The following is a 17,565-nucleotide window of genomic DNA, read 5'->3' as shown; positions in this document are numbered from 1 at the left end:
AAATTTGATTTCTGCTGGTGTGGGCTCTTAAATAGGGATGTGAAAACCACCGCTCTTGCTCTTGCTTTCTGAAGTTGTCTCGTATGGATCCGTTTGTTGATCATACATTGAAGTGCAAAAGCTAGAGAAAGCGAAATATTGATTCAAATAATTATTTGGTATTTTTAGGTATTTTCTTAACTGCATTGTTGGTTAAGTGCTTGTAAGGAAGCACATCACTATAAGGTCTACTACACCTGTTGTATTTGGCGCATGTGACAAATATCATTTGATTTGACGATGATGTTCAATGTGAATAAAAGTTAGTATGAGGGCTCAAGACATTGAATCAATGACCAGAAAAAGTGTGACAATCGCTGAAATGGTCTATCAGATTTATGTTCTCACACATGATGTCAGGTTGTTCTGACTTCATCTGATTTCTCCACCGAAGTCTGTGACCCTTTACCACTCAACAGTGCAACCTAACATGCCAGTACAATATCAACAAACAGGAGAAAAGCTGCACTCATCCTATCATGTCTGTCTCAAGCACAAGAATGATCCCACTTGTGCCTTGCAAGGTCCTTCAGTCTCAATGCATCAGCTCAGGTGGAAGCAGGCAGCTTTAAGAGATGAAACAGAATGTGATGAAGCACTGTCACTTCAAAGCTATCCTAGGAGAAGAAGGAAGGAAGCAGAAAGAGAGGAGAGAATGTTGACAGGTGGAGAGAGAACATAATCTCTGAACTGCACATAAATGTAATTTTACTGTGTGTGTGGCACACGTGCATGTTCTCTATATTGTGTGCTGGTAAGGTTATATATCTTAGTTGTGTAGTGCTATTTTAGTCACAGATTACCAAGACATCACACATCCAGACAAAGTGGAATTAGGCCTATAATTTGACATCAAAATATTGCCAGACCCTAGATTTACTGTACACCTCAACATAACTCTAATCCAGTAGCCCGATACTGTTCCATATGCCACCAAACCTTTTCCAAGATCATTATGTAGATTCAGTGTAGGCTAGGTTTTTGGATTCATGCGAGATTAGTTCATTTTAGAGGTCATTGACTCACTTCACCTTACATTGGACACTTTCTGACAAACACTGGAACTTCTAAAAAATGAGTGTCGAAAATGTTCGACATTCGACACTCAGTAAACCCTTTTATCCCTTGCCACGCCAACCTCACCCTTGCTTCGTAGTTTTCCACAGCGAGTTTCTTTTGTTCCCATCACAGCAGAACTCGAGCAGATGGTGAGGTCGTCTAGTTGGGCACCAGGCAGTGATGACATACACTGCCGCACGACCAATCTCGCGTTTGAAATCAGTTGACAGGACTCGCTGCTCTGGTCAGCGCCAGGTGCTCTCTGAATGTTTACTTGGAGGAGGGTACGAGCTCAGAGAAGCGCGAGCTCAAGGCAGGCGCTGTGCCCGGGTTACCAGTGGCGATGATAAAGCTATTCAGTCAGCCGCGGGCGAAGCACGGAGGACAGAAGAACGGCGGCTGAAGAAATCAAAACTAAACCTCTATGAAGAGACCTCGCTTTTTGCTAAGTTAAATATTGTATTATTTATTTTTCATAGATATAGTAATATTATCTTTCAAGACTGAGCGCTCAAATTGCCTGCTTTTCCTGGAGCAGCTAAGTGTGTGTACAGGGGAGAGGCATTCTTGTGGTTGATAAAATGCTAAGGTGAGACCAATTGCTCATTTTCATATGTAGGACCTATGCTACAATTTACATATCTGGTTAACCATTGTGAAATAAGTCAATTAATGAGAATCGCATGCTTAGCTTTTGAATATTATTCACAGATATAAAATCATTAACTTAATTGGAAACGGTAATTACGGAATAATTAGGCATGGTCTGAATATTTTATTTTATTTCTGAAATTATCTGCGCCTTGCCAAATGATTCAAACAAATATGCCTCCTATATTCACTGCACTCCTCACGTACTGAAGTGAATGCGACTGTCATTGAGGAGAGGAAAGATGTTGCATTATTCTTTCTAATGTGGTGGTGACAGCACAATTGGCATATCGTCCAAATAAAATATGTAGGCTATGGTCTTATATGTAGGCTAAGCTCTTTGTTTATTTAGGTCTACGGAACCCTTGCTGTTCATATTAATATTGTAGAAGCTGGCTGAATCTCACATCAAGTGGTAGGGCTAGCTACAGCATCAGTGCACCCATTGGATTTGCAAGGGCACTGTGATCCGCATTCAGTAGCCCACATGTGGCAAATAATATGGAGGATGTAGTCTGATATGTGTGTGCATATAATTAATTCATTACTATCAATTGAGAATGTGAATTCATATCGATTTTGTCTGAGGGATGACACACTGACACAGGAAATTGCACAGAGTTACCTAGTGTTGATTTTCAGTGTCACATTTCTAGTGTTGATTGAGGTGTTAAATTAACACTCATTGATGTAAATGAACCCCAGTGTTGGTGTTAATAACCAGTGTTAAACCAAAACCACACCAATTGTAATCAAATTTCCCAGCATGCTCTATTGGAGGTAGATTTTTTAAATTGTTTGTTTCAATATGTATGTTTTTGATTCATTCAATTCATGTTATGCTACTCAAATATACAGACCATATATTTTTTAGAAACGAATCTGTTATTTGTGCTTATTGCACCCGTATCTGAAATGGTTGTTCCAGTTTATAGCTTTTCCCAACCGTAGCAGTCATTCTGAATAAAAATTCCAAACGTTGGATAGCCCCACTCCGGCTGGATTCTAATAGGAATTATACATCACTTTGCAAGCCAGCGTAATGTGATTTGCAGGCCTGATTTTGCCTGTAAACCATGAGTTTCAGACCACTGTATTAGGGTAAAACTAAGCCCTTAAAATAAGGCCTTATGACAGGGTTCACCAACTGGCATCCTGCAAGATGAATTTGGCCCGCAAGTGGTTTTATTTTGCCCTCCCCCCAGTAAAAAAAAAAAAGATCCACTGTCACGCAATAGCTGCAACAACAGAGGATGAGGAATCAATTTACAAAGGTGATTTATGTTATTTTAATGGACAAAAAATTAGCTTTTCTTTCAAAAACAAGGACATTTCTAAGTGACCCTCCCCCCAAAAATATACACTATCGTTCAAAAGTTTGGGGTCACTTAGAAAAGTCCTTGTTTTTGAAAGAAAAGCTAAAAAAAAAAATAGTGCATTTAAAATGACATCAAATTGATCAGAAATACAGTGTAGACATTGTTAATGTTGTAAATGACTATTGTAGCTGGAAACGGCAGATTTTCTTTGTGGAATATCTACATAGGCGTACAGAGGCCCATTATCAGCAACCATCACTCCTGTGTTCCAATGGCACGTTGTGTTAGCTAATCCAAGTTTATAATTTTAAAAGGCTAATTGATCATTGGAAAACCCTTTTGCAATTATGTTAGCACAGCTGGAAACTTGTTGTGCTGATTAAAGAAGCAATAAAACTGGCCTTCTTTAGACTAGTTGAGTATCTGGAGCATCAGCATTTGCGGGTTCGATTACAGGCTCAAAATGGAAAAAAGAGCTTTCTTCTGATACTCGTCAGTCTGTTCTTGTTCTGAGAAATGAAGGCTATTCCATGTAAGAAATTGGCAAGAAACTGACTCCCTTCACAGAACAGCGCAAACTGGCTTTAACCAGAGTAGAAATAGGAGTGGGAAACCCCAGTGCACAACTGAGCAAGAGGACAGGTACATTAGTGTCTAGTTTGAGAAACAGACGCCTCACAAGTCCTCAACTGGCAGCTTCATTAAATAGTACCCGCAAAACACCAGTCTCAACGTTAACAGTGAAGAGGCGACTCCGGGATGCTGGCCTTCTAGGCAGAGTTGCAAAGAAAAAGCCATATCTCAGACTGGCCAATTAAAAGAAAAGATTAAGATGGGCAAAATAACACAGACACTGGACAAAGTAAGATTGGAATAAAGTGTTATGGACAGACAAAAAAGGGATCTTGAAGAAGGAAGGCTATCACTCCATTTTGCAACACCATGCCATACACTGTGGACGACGTTTAATTGGAGCCAATTTCCTCCTACAACAGGACAATAACTCAAAGCACAGCTCCAAACTATGCAAGAACAGCTGGTATTCTGTCTATATTGGAGTGGCTGGCACAGTCACCGAATCTCAACCCTATTGAGCTGTTGTGGGAGCAGCTTGACCGTATGGTACGTAAGAAGTGCCCATCAAGCCAGTCTATCTTGTGGGAGGTTCTTCAGGAAGCATGGGTTGAAATCTCTTCAGATTACCTCAACAAATTGACAACTAGAATGCCAAAGGTCTGCAAGACTGTAATTGCAAATTATTTGTAATTATGTTCCAGCCCCCAACCATCTGTGGCCGAATCTAGTTGATAAGCCCTACCTTATGAAATATGTATTGTATTGTGTTTCAAGTAATCTAACTTTAAAGATAACATGAACATGGCTGAATGCAACAACCATGTCTCTGTCACTAACAAATACAGTCATGGGTGGTAACTAATTCACAAGAAAGGCACTGGGAAATATGGGAATAAGGCTTTACACTAAGCAGTGTGTTAATTTAACACTGAAAAGTGTGGACCTGTATAGACACTGAACCAGTGTTAAATGTAACACTCTCAGTGTTGATTTAACCCTGTGGACAAACGTGCACTCACAGTAAAATAACCCACTATAAACCGCTTTATAAACAAGAGCAGAAAAAAATGCTAAACAGATAATCTGCCATAATGTCGCCTATATTATTGCCACACACACAACACGATCACAGGGAAAGCAGCTGAAACAGCTGACTGGCAGCTAAGGTCTCTCATGCCCTATCACATTAATTTGCATACGAAAGTGTGAGGATCCTGGCAGATGTCTCGACTGCTCTGTGGAGAAATTCGACAAGGAGTCTTTGGAGGAAAAGAAAAAGACAATGGGTTGCTCAAGATAAATTGGGGGCAGAGCTGGTAGGGGCGGTGACAAAAAATGTTGGGTCACCTTTGTAAATTGATTCCTCATCCTCATCGGGTCTGTTGCAGCTATTGCGTGACAGTGGCACCTGTTACTACTCTCTCTGAAGCTGAAGCCACAGAGCTAAATATGCTTTGAGTGACTCAGGGCCACATTCAATCAAACCTTCACAAGTTAAGTCTTGGTAATGTGGAGGATTGGATTAAAAGCTGGATCATAAGTTGTAATATTTGGTTTGATGAACAGTCCTAAAGTTAGAGGCAATCAACATAAAAGTTAAGCAGGGTTTCGTTTTTCAGTTTAAGGCTTTTGTTTTCAAGGAATTGCAGTTTCTGTCATTTTTATTCAATTGAGCCTGATTTGGCAATGTGCGAAATTCATTGGCCGAGGCTCAGTTGATTTAAATTATCCTGTTATTCACTTCTGTCCTCTTTAGGCTTGCCAACTGAACCAGGGTTTTGTCTTGGGAAAACTTTGAGAATGCTGACATATATGGATGTACTCTAGCCAGAGTGGTGAGGGAGGAGGGGGGAAGAAGCTATTAGGTATAACCCGCTTTAGGAAGAAGGCCTGGCACAGGCAGTGAGTATGCCGTGCCCCACCCACACGCGCAAAGCAGTATTCTCCGCCAGCAGTTCAGGAGTCGTGAGAACCAGCCAACTCAAAGACGTGTTTCACACGGTATGTGTGTGTGTGCACTCGAATGTGTGCATGTGTTCACAACACAAGTCGTTGAGACCCATTGAGAGAGCCTGGGACTGACTCTGCACTGTGGGCTCTAGTTTTGGGGTTCAGTGGGGTGTTTGAGGGGGGATGGCTGGGGATGACTTAGGTGCTCCAGCTCAACCCTCTCCCATTGTGACTGCAAGTTGAGGGGTGAGGGAAATATGTCACGCCATTGTGAGGTTTTTGTAAAGATGTTTCTGACTGAGGCAGCTGTTTATCAAACTCTACCCATCTAATGTCTGGGTAGGGAATTAATTAATGGGCATTATTCTGAGACAAGTAGCTGCTATGACTCAAATCTCAGAGAGAGAGAATGGGCATTCAGAGATGCTGACTGCTTGGTTTTGCTCTCATACCACTGTATGTGGATTGGTAATGGATCCTAGCATCTCTGTACTATATTTCTGGTTACAAAGAGCACTTACTGTTATTGGGGTACTCAGAATCAGAATATGGACTGAGAAGTTATGATTGGACTAGTATATTAATGCGTAAAGTGTTATTGGTCCACCAAACTATTTGAAAATGCTTACTTAGTAGAATTTTATTGTGTAATCTACATGCATGACTGTGCTGTGGTGATATTTTTAGGCTTTGTCCCACATGGGTATCCTTTGAGATATTGGACTTGCGTCTCTCTATTGGTGCAATGTTGAAGGACTTTGCCAGAGTCACCATGATTGATCCATGCTCAGAGGACATATTGGCTTTTTGCCGTTGCAGATAGAATGAGGGGGAAAAAGGAGACAGAAGATATATATATATATATATACAGTGGGGAGAACAAGTATTTGATACACTGCCGATTTTGCAGGTTTTCCTACTTACAAAGCATGTAGAGGTCTGTCATTTTTATCATAGGTACACTTCAACTGTGAGAGACGGAATCTAAAACAAAAATCCAGAAAATCACATTGTATGATTTTTAAGTAATTAATTTGCATTTTATTGCATGACATAAGTATTTGATCACCTACCAACCAGTAAGAATTCCGGCTCTCACAGACCTGTTAGTTTTTGTTTAAGAAGCCCTCCTGTTCTCCACTCATTACCTGTATTAACTGCACATGTTTGAACTCGTTACCTGTATAAAAGACACCTGTCCACACACTCAATCAAACAGACTCCAACCTCTCCACAATGGCCAAGACCAGAGAGCTGTGTAAGGACATCAGGGATGAAATTGTAGACCTGCACAAGGCTGGGATGGGCTACAGGACAATAGGCAAGCAGCTTGGTGAGAAGGAAACAACTGTTGGCGCAATTATTAGAAAATGGAAGAAGTTCAAGATGACGGTCAATCACCCTCGGTCTGGGGCTCCATGCAAGATTTCACCTCGTGGGGCATCAATGATCATGAGGAAGGTGAGGGATCAGCCCAGAACTACACGGCAGGACCTGGTCAATGACCTGAAGAGAGCTGGGACCACAGTCTCAAAGAAAACCATTAGTAACACACTACGCCGCCATGGATTAAAATCCTGCAGCGCACGCAAGGTCCCCCTGCTCAAGCCAGCGCATGTCCAGGTTCGTCTGAAGTTTGCCAATGACCATCTGGATGATCCAGAGGAGGAATGGGAGAAGGTCATGTGGTTTGATGTGACAAAAATAGAGCTTTTTGGTCTAAACTCCACTCGCCGTGTTTGGAGGAAGAAGAAGGATGAGTACAACCCCAAGAACACCATCCCAACCGTGAGGCATGGAGGTGGAAACATCATTCTTTGGGGATGCTTTTCTGCAAAGGGCACAGGGCGGCTGCACTGTATTGAGGGGAGGATGGATGGGGCCATGTATCGCGAGATCTTGGCCAACAACCTCCTTCCCTCAGTAAGAGCATTGAGATGGGTCGTGGCTGGGTCTTCCAGCATGACAACGACCCGAAACACACAGCCAGGGCAACTAAGGAGTGGCTCCGTAAGAAGCATCTCAAGGTCCTGGAGTGGCCTACCCAGTCTCCAGACCTGAACCCAATAGAAAATCTTTGGAGGGAGCTGAAAGTCCGTATTGCCCAGCGACAGCCCCGAAACCTGAAGGATCTGGAGAACGTCTGTATGGAGGAGTGGGCCAAAATCCCTGCTGCAGTGTGTACAAACCTGGTCAAGAACTACAGGAAACGTATGATCTCTGTAATTGCAAACAAAGGTTTCTGTACCCAATATTAAGTTCTGCTTTTCTGATGTATCAAATACTTATTTCATGCAATAAAATGCAAATGAATTACTTAAAAATCATACAATGTGATTTTCTGGATTTTTGTTTTAGATTCTGTCTCTCACAGTTGAAGTGTATCTATGATAAAAATTACAGACCTCTACATGCTTTGTAAGTAGGAAAACCTGCAAAATCGGCAGTGTATCAAATACTTGTTCTCCCCACTGTACATATTGTGATATCTCTCTCTCATATATATATATATATATATATATATAGAGAGAGAGAAAGATTGTGTGAGAGAGAGAGAGATTGTTACTGTCAGCACCATCTCTGTTCCATAGGGAATTAGGCATTTGTGAAACGCCCATGTTGGATCTGAATAGCTTCAGCTACTGAAACATACAAGACTGCCTCACATTAGCCTACCTAACCTTGTCACATTAGATGCTGTTAGCATAATTATATTTGTTTTATCTGTATCTTGTTAAAAGTGATATCACCATTACAAATCAAATGTTATTTGTCAAATGCTTCATAAACAACAGGTGTGGACTAACTTACTTACAGGCCCTTCCCAACAATACAGAAAAAAGAAAATAGAGAAATAATAGAAAAATAAAACACGTAATAATAAAAGTAGTAATAGATACACAATGAGTGACGATAACTTGGCTGTATACAAGGGGTGCCAGTACCGAGTCAATGTGTAGGGGTACGAGGTAATTGAGGTAGATTTGTACATATAACTAGGAATAAAGTGATAGATAGTAAACAGTAGTAGCAGCGTATGTGAAGAGTCAAAGTTAATGCAAAAAGGGTTAATGCAGTCCGGGTAGCTATTTGGTGAAATATTTAACTAACTATTTTGCAGTCTTATGGCTTAGGGTTAGAAGCTGTTCAGGGTCCTGTTGGTTCCAGACTTGGTGCCGTGCGGTAGCAGATTGTCTTTGACAATTTTTTAGGTACTTCCTCTGTGTCACGACTCCTACCAAAGGTGGCTCCTCTTCCTGTTCGGGCGGCGCTCGGCGGTTGTCGTCACCGGTCTACTAGCTGCCACCGATCCCTTTTCCCTTTTCTGTTGATTTTGTCTTATTGGTTTCACCTGTTTCTTGTTTAGGTTTTTAGTTGGGCTATTTAAGCCGGTAGGCCTGCCTGCTCTTTGCGCGGGCTTATTTTTCCACTGTGTTTATGTGTGGCAGTGTGTTTCATGTTGGGTTTTTCTCCGGACTAGTTAGGTCCTGTTTTTGGGCAATGGTGGTTGTGCGCCCGGCATTTTGGCGTATACGATTTTCCTTGTGCCGTAAATAAAGCACTATTCTGTACCTTCAGCCTCCTGCGCCTGACTCCGCACCCACTACGCCTGAGTGCGTCACACTCTGACACCGCCTGGTATAGAGGTCCTGGATGGCAGGGAGCTCAGCCCCAGTGATGTACTGGGCTGTGCACAGTACCATCTGTAGCACCTTGCAGTCTGATGCCAAGCAGTTGCCATACCAAGTGGTGATGCAGCCAGTCAAGATGCTCCCAATGGTGCAGCTGTTGAACTTTTGGAGGATCTGGGGACCCATGGCAATTTGTTTTCATCTCCTGGGGGGAGGAGGCATTGCTGTGCCCTCTTCACAACTGTGTTGGTGTGTTTGGACCGTGATAGATCCTTAGTGATGTGGACACCGATGAACTTGATGGTCTCAACCCGCTTCACTGCAGCCCCGTCGATGTGAATGGGGGAGTGCTCGGCCCTCCATTTCCTGTTGTCCACGATCAGCTCCTTTGTCTTGCTGACGTTGAGGGAGAGGTTGTTGTCCTGGCACCACACTGCCAGGTCTCTGACCTCCTCCCAATAGGCTGTCTCACCGTTGTCGGTGATCAGGCCTTCCACTGTTGTGTCGTTGGCAAACTTAATGATGGTGTTGGAGTCATGGATGAGCCAGACAGTCATAGATGAACAGGGAGTACAGGAGAGGACTAAGCACGCACCCCTGAGAGGCCACCAATTGCTTTATGGAAGAGCAGAGCAGAGAAGGATTCCTATTGGCTCAGAAGCAGTAGTGCTCCTCAGAAGGAGAATTGCTCCTCAGTCCCCTCCCCCTCCTTCCTCTCTCTTCCTCCTCCTCTTCTCAGCTCCACACCTCTGCTCTGCCTCCACCAGCTGCACCAAAGCCCTGTGTGATGTGGAGCGGGACGCCTGCATACTAATGGTGCCCGAACAGGGTGCTTCTCAGGCAGACCAATGCAGGAGGAGCAGCATGCCTCTCAGGTAGGCCAATGCAGCAGGAACAGGGTGCCTCTCACTCAGACTAATGAAAATGCACTTAGCCAGGCTACTTGCTTGTACATTTCCCTAGCTATTTGCTGTTGTTTTTTAATATTTGATTTTGTTTGTATGTTTTATGACTGCTGCAAAATGAACCTATGAGCACCTTCAAGTGAAGTTCATAGGAGCATGTCAAATTGGGTGTCAAATGAAAGCTAAGAGTCTATATTTTTGAGATTTGAAGGCATACAGTATATACATTTTTCAACCATTTTCCAGGAATAAGTAAAGGCTTTGATTTCTGGTCAAACAGATGGAAAAGGGGTCTTAGACAACATCTAACAGAAAAAGTCTTAAAAGGTATTAGAAAAACATCAAAACACAATAATGTTGGATCAAAGACCCCTGCCAACTAATATCAACACATATTTCATTTTGGATGAATTAAGTTTAAGACACAATGCCTTTTACTTTGTAATTCTGTTACCAAAAACCCACATATCTAAGATATTTTTTTATTTCTCTCCCTCATGATGATGAAGGATAATGAACGTTCACAGAAGCAGCAAGTAAAGGAAGACCCTTTTTATATCAAGTTTGTTTATGAATAATTAAAACTCGTAATTCTGTTACCAAATCGGTAACATAATTACTGACAAATCGGGAACAGAATTACCGAAAAATCGTTAACGGAATTACTGCAGTTGAATTGGCTACAATGGGAAATCATAGTAGTCACAAACCACAGTTGGGTCACCTGCTACTGTACACCCTTCCACTGGCATACTGTTACTGTATGTTCAGCTCATAATAGTCTTGGACAGTATCCAGATTGTCATACCTTCATACTAACCTTGTGCCATACCAGGATATCCAGTCATACCAGCACTGAACACAAGGGGTGCTATTTTCAAACCCCACATAGCCTCTGTAATGCGAAGGTTAGCAATGCTAACAAGTACATGTAAAATCCCATAGAGAAAGCATTTGCAAACATTTTATACAGTCTCTGACCGAAACTATTTGCAAGACAGACATCCTAGCTCATAAAGTTATACATGTAACTCAGAAATGCTACTCACAGTTTGCTGCACAAAACAAATATTAGACAGCAAGGCTCTTGATCCAGGACTGGATTCTTTGGTGTTACCAAGCGAAGATTGATTTTGGAAGAAGCCAACTACTTAGCTAGCTAGATAGCTAGCTAGCTACTAAATTAGCAAATCAAATGTACAACGGCAGAGCTTTTAGCACATTTTAGACAATTAACTTAATAGTTAGAAGATATCTAGCTGGCAAACATTTAGTTGTGAATTCAATACTGTAACTAGATCACCTGGCGTTTGCTGCACAACAGTGAGTGACTCACAAGACTCTGGTCTCGTGTCGTTGTGTGCTTGTAAACAAACTTTGCGCCTGGGCACTACCGGTAATAATACTTAATAATACAAAATTATGTGACAGGTGAAATGAGGAACACAATCTTCTTCATCTCATAACGTATATCACAAGTTGACTGCAGGTATTTACTTAAAAACTAGCTACAAATATTAACATTTATGAAAACACTTCATATATTATCAACGGTATTGACGATATTGAAAAACCCTCCCATGGCTATTTCCAACTACCCTGGTGGTATACGGTATATATTATATACGGTTTACTGCCCAAGCCTAGCTCATAACAGTTTTTTTTCTCATTCTGTTATCTGGTGGTCAAACCAAGACTGTGACAACAGTATAGACGTCTCGCTCGCTCTCTCACTCTCTCCAGTTAATGTCACCTCTCCCGGCTCTTACTGACACCTACCCTCTTTCCATTTACTGTTACAAGCATCCTCACTCACTGAGCACCGACCGACACCGGGTGAAAAGTAGTTTAAAATTGGTCAGCCTGCACTGGCAGCCTGCAACAGCATCTATGTTTCACAGATTTGGAAAGCACAGTATTATACAGTAGAGCATAGTAGAGAACAGAACAGTAAAGTGCAGTAGAATAGAGTACAGTACGTTATAGGGCATTAACGTAGACTACAGTATAATGTACTGTATTTAACTACTTTACTGAACTGTACTCTACTGGGCTGTACTGGGGTGTCCAAACTTGTGAAGCATAGACATCTATGATTGTTTCAGATTAGGTCTGGTCCGGACCAACCAAATGTGGTGTTGTTTGGGGGCCGAGCTCATTACAATACTAGCCAGTGTGTAGAACAATACTCAAATTTGCAAAAGAAGGATATTGCATATTTCTACTTTTGTGTACCTATTCAGGATACATAACCATGAAGAGAATGATATTCATATCCATAATTATGCATTTCTATATATTACAGATCAGGGACCCATGATGTAATTCTGTTACCGTAATTCCATTACCGGATGTAAATCCACTTCACCTACTGTAGTTCAATAACCGCAAAAAGTATTTCTTAACTCAAGGTGTCATATCATAGCACAGCTGACACCCCATTGTTTCTGCAGACATCTTTGAATCTTAATCTTACCAAACTTTGCATCAGCATAGTTCTTCCAGTCAATGTGTTTTTGTGACATTTTCGGTGTAAATTGCTCAAAGTAGTCCTTTTGCATAAAGTTGTATGGTTTGTTAAACTTTGAAATCAATGGATTTGGTTGGCATACATTTTAAAGTGAAAAATCTGAGTCAAAGTCTAATTCTGTTTTTCCGTGGAATTGCCCAGCAAGGACATGCAGTGCCCATCAACTACACACGCCTGGCAGGCCGGCTGTCAGCAGCACATGGCGGAGCTGGGGACTCGTGTATGGAGCTGTAATATAGGAGTATTGTGACTGAAAACTAATAATAGTGATGGAATGGTAGGTTTGGCTGTGCTTGCTGTATTGTGATATGCTGTGTTTCATCAGTAATGGTTGTTGTTTGGGAAGGAGACATGCTGCGGTGCGTTTGTAGATGTAGTCAGTAGAATCTACTAGGTAACAGCAGTCCCTTGTTTCTTTGTTGTGGTAGTGGGAGACTGAACGTAGCCACGCTATAGTGGGAGCCATTGTCTGCTGGTATAGCAATTATCAGCCTTTTCGTTTGGTGTCTGTTGTTTAATCCGGTCATTGCATATGGATGTTTATGGTTGTGATCTCGTGCTAGCGGCAGTTCTTGTTCGCTTTTCGCTCTACGATGCCTAATGGCACACACAGCTGTCTCCTCATTTGGGTATGAAACAGACATGTGGCATAGCCGGTTACCATGGTGACGGCATGAATGTGAGGGAGCCTGTTGTGTGGTTGCTGATTGGGGAACACTGCTCACATTTTAGGCCCAATGAAAAGGGCTGAATGAATGAGGAGAAACACATTATTCTTCCCTGTGAAAAGTGCTATCATGTTCTCATTAGACCCAGTTTCCTCTTGGCAGTACCAGCCAGCATCTGAAAGCCGAAGGTTAAGTCACTGAGCAAAACGGATACTGAAGACAGGCACTCTGTATACACGGTCTCCTCCCCAATGGATAAAAAGCAATTTGGCTCATTTTTATTCATATGCGTGTCTTTGTGTACTTTGGTGTCCAGATTCGGCGATTGAGAAGGTTTTATCTATTGATGTCTTTGTGGAGCAGTGAGTGCTTATGTTGGCAAAGTAGACTCAGCCCAAGGAAACCTAATGCTGTGACGAAAGCTCAGCAGGACAGGAAAAAGAGCATCCATCTTTGGTCTAAGACTTCCAGACCTCTGTTCAGAGCTCTAAACAGGGTGTCTGTTAGCTTCTTACCCCCAGAACCAATGAGCTCTATGTGGGTACAGAGAGAGACCCACACAGCCTAACCCTGGATAAGGGACCAGATCTGTCTTCTCCTGGTTGTGTGCTGCTGCTGTGGCTTTGATGAGCTTCATTAGTACCTGTGCTGTTTGGAGACTCGGGTAATAAATGCATTTATGAGGCCTTGGAATCAAATAGACAGGGCTGATGATACCTAAATGACATCTCGTCCTACTTGCCTGCCTTATCCTTTCTGGAAGGCACTAAGCTGGGTGAACATATTTACAGGGGTATGAGGTGTGTATGTGTGTGTGTTTGGTGTATGATTTTGTGTACAGTATGGTTGTGTGTTTGTGTTGAATGTTTGTTTGTTTGTTTGTTTGTGTAACGGTTTTCTTCCAGGGGTGAAGGAGAGGACCAAAGTGCAGCGCGGTTAGTGTTCAACATGTTTAATGTGACGACACACGGTGAACATTTAACAAATAACAAAATAACAAACGTGAAAGCCGAGACAGTCCTATCTGGTGCAGAACACAAACACAGAGACAGGAAACAGACAAACCGAAACAGTCCCGTGTGGTAACATGTACTGACACGGAAGACAACCACCCACAACGAACACTGTGAAACAACCTACCTAAATATGACTCTCAATTAGAGGAACGCCAAACACCTGCCTCTAATTGAGAGCCATACCAGGCAACCCTTAAACCAACATAGAAACAGACAACATAGAATGCCCACCCAAACTCACGTCCTGACCAGCTAACACATACAACAAACTAACAGAAATAGGTCAGGAACGTGACAGTTTGTGTGTGTGTGTTTTGTGAGTTTTTAAGCTTTTGTGTATGGTGTGCGTGATCATGCATGTGTGTTTTAAGGAAGCTAAAACACATAAAGGCTGTGACAGAATGAAGAGGCAGAGTAAATCCCCCCTGCATGCCTGAGGCCTGCTCTGAACCAGCTGGATAATGCCTGGATGATGAGGGATTTCTGCCCTTTCAGTGTACCACTGGTTTGTGGAGGTGTGAGTAGGAGTGTGTGTGAAAGAAACTGTTTGTGCACCAGTACTAGGACCAGGACTATGTATGCAATTTATGTACAACCACAGCATGTACAGTATGAGTGGGTGGTGGTGTTCATGATTCGCAGGCACTGGTTTGCTGATGAGGTGCCTGTGTTCATGTTGTGGTATACGTCTTTATGTGTGTTTGTATGTATAGCTCTTAAACTCTTTGTGTGTGTGTGTATTGTTGAGCGAGTTATGTGTGTGTATGCGGGCCTTTGTGAGCTTGTGTGTGAGCATAATCGGCGTGTGTGTGTGTCTGTGCGTGCCTGTGTGTGTACCTCGGTGTAAACTGTAAATGAGTGTGCTGTTCTGTGCTTCCCCAGGCTGTGAGATTAGCTTCATGGTTCAGGCACTCAGGCAGTGGCGACCCATCATTCATGGAAGGTTGGGCAGAGCTTCACCTGTTTTGAGCCCCACAATTTTAGCATTTTGTTTTTTAGCATTTTATTTTGGCATTAATATGTGTCACATATCAGCTTTCAAACAATGTAAAAAAAATCTAAAATCATTGAGTTAATAAAGTGGCATACAAACCTCGTCTCCTTTTTGCTTTCTTGAGGATGGCAGCTCCAAAATGCAGGTGTTTCAGCCCAGCTCAGTGCTTTCTGTGGTGGTGGAGCAGCCAGCAGAAAATACAGAGTGTAGGGGTTGGTAATGTTCTCTAGTTACGCCATGATTAGCTCAGTGTTCTGTCACTCATGGGGACACTACGTCACCGCCAAATCTAAGGGTAGAGCTCGAAAATTCAAGTCCCTTGGGTGCTGCTATAGAGTTACATTAGAAGTGCCCATCCAAGAAGGCTCAAGGTCATTGGTCACAGATAAAATGACGACAAATCACTTTATATCTACAGTAGCTTTGATTGGACTGATCATATCAACATCATACTTTCAAAATCTTAGCTAATAGACATCATCATGAATCAAGTCGACAATCTACTGGCAAATCCTTTTTAATCCTTGTCATATGAAGAGAAATAATGAAAATAAATTATAAATACAACGTATTGGACATAAACATTACACAACAAGTTGGAAATCGCAAACTCAACAATGAGTGGTTTGGAAGGAATCAGTGGCTAACTGCAAGCATTGCAAAGCAATCACCAGCCTGCTATTCAGTGGAGTGGCTGTGTGGTCCCAAGTCTGGGTTTAAGGGTCTCTTTCCAAGTTTAAAATGTTAAACATTCAACATTGGCCATGCTGTCAATCCAGCATGATTACTACCTCGCTCAAAGCAACTGTTAACTCGGAACAGGGAAATCTGACTTCAGTGAGTTGAAGACAACTGGGAACTTGGGAAAAAATTTGCTCTGATTGGGAAAATATGTTTTGGTCATCCAACTCAGAATTGCAAGTCAGGAACTCAGGCCTCTTTCTAAAGCTACGACCTGAAGATCACTGACGTCATCATGATTCGCCCTTGTTTTTTTCAGAGTTCTCTTGAAAGCACCATAAATCCAGATAATGCCAGACTTTGATGACAAAATTAGCCACTGAAGGACCGCCGCGCCACCTTCCTGTTCAAGTGAGCACAGCACAAGGTGAGCCCAAAAATGTATTGTATGCTGCTGCATAAATGATCTAATATGCCAAGGAGATATGTATCCTGTAGCTAAGAAAGTAATACTAAGTGTATGTTGTGTAGTAAGCTGTTAGTAGCCCATGTACCTCACCCTAATAATTTGATATATTTCCCCCTCTTAATTTCGCCTAATGTTCTGACTTGGTGGTGCACATGTAGCCTATAACCTGTTTTAGAGATATGTAGTCATCGAATATTGTAAGAGCTTTCATCGTCTGCTTATATCCCCCTTTTATTTATCCTACGGTTCTGACTTGGTGTACAGGGATAACACTGTAAGAACGGCCCATGTTCTGAATTCTGTCGCTGTACATTTCAAGAGTGCTGAACAAATAGTTATATTGACTATGTCCGTCCTAGCTCGATCATGAAAGTCTTAATCGAAATTACGGATTGCCTCTTATTTGCTTGTCGTCCCCTTATGCCATAGTTTGTACATCTCAATTGTCACTAGAAACCACATTTGTTTAAGCAAGTCAGCCTTATCAGCTATGTTTATTTTAAAGGCAGTAAATGAGGCTGAATGAACTGTTTCGTTGCCAGACAAGGCTCCGCTGATAGCCAGGTGTAGCAGTGGGAAGGTTTTGGGACTGCTGTTGGGACTCTGCTGTTGGGACAGCTTTATGTAGGCCCTAACAGTTTGTGGGCACTGTTTGTCACTGTTATAGTGCAATTAATATATTGTTTAGTGTTGTGTAGTGGCTTTGCTGGCATGCATCCCCAAATGTTTTTGTTTTGTTTGCCCCACCAGATGATGATCGATGCTTGGCTGCCGTTTGACAAATAAAAATAATCTTGCTCTTATCCATAATAATCTCATCATGTAGGTAGCCTTCCCACACTGTCTGCGAGCTGTTGGCTAGAGCACATGTTCCAAGACCAGAGTGGGCACATTCGCCATGTAACACAACACTTGTTGTGACAAAATCATCAGTAGAATTGAAAATGCGATGGAAACCCATTTAACTTGTATTTTTAATTTGGTACATGGGAATTTAACCGCAAAACTTATTTTTGTGTGCACTACGTCATCACACTCAGCCTTCTATCCGCAACAAGTCAATTTGATGGAAGCAT

The 17,565-nt window shown here is 42.1% G+C and overlaps 1 protein-coding gene and 1 long non-coding RNA gene across 9 annotated transcripts in view; one reads left to right on the top strand and one right to left on the bottom strand.

The window, feature by feature from the left end:
* Window positions 1-347: 347 nt before the first annotated feature.
* LOC139560417 (uncharacterized) lies at window positions 348-1,289 on the bottom strand. Its single transcript, XR_011671935.1, has 2 exons — window positions 1,183-1,289; window positions 348-656 (listed from the first exon to the last, which is right to left on the bottom strand). It is a non-coding gene; the product is annotated as an uncharacterized lncRNA (long non-coding RNA).
* The window catches only part of LOC139560388 (leucine-rich repeat neuronal protein 1-like), a 40,255-nt gene continuing 23,916 nt past the window's right edge, over window positions 1,227-17,565 (top strand). Inside the window, exons 1-3 of one of the 8 annotated variants that reach the window (XM_071377104.1) lie at window positions 1,266-1,687; window positions 9,994-10,101; window positions 16,340-16,447. The gene's annotated coding sequence lies outside the window, so the exon portion shown is untranslated. Of the gene's footprint in view, window positions 1,688-9,965; window positions 10,102-16,339; window positions 16,448-17,565 lie in introns of all 8 variants that reach the window. The other 7 variants (XM_071377112.1, XR_011671932.1, XR_011671930.1 and 4 more) reach the window with 7 other exon arrangements.

Source organism: Salvelinus alpinus, chromosome 2 (assembly GCF_045679555.1).
Source record: "Salvelinus alpinus chromosome 2, SLU_Salpinus.1, whole genome shotgun sequence".
Taxonomy (NCBI): Eukaryota; Metazoa; Chordata; class Actinopteri; order Salmoniformes; family Salmonidae; genus Salvelinus; species Salvelinus alpinus.
The sequence above is the reverse complement of the archived record's forward strand: the minus strand, read 5'-3'. Positions and strand labels throughout refer to the sequence as shown.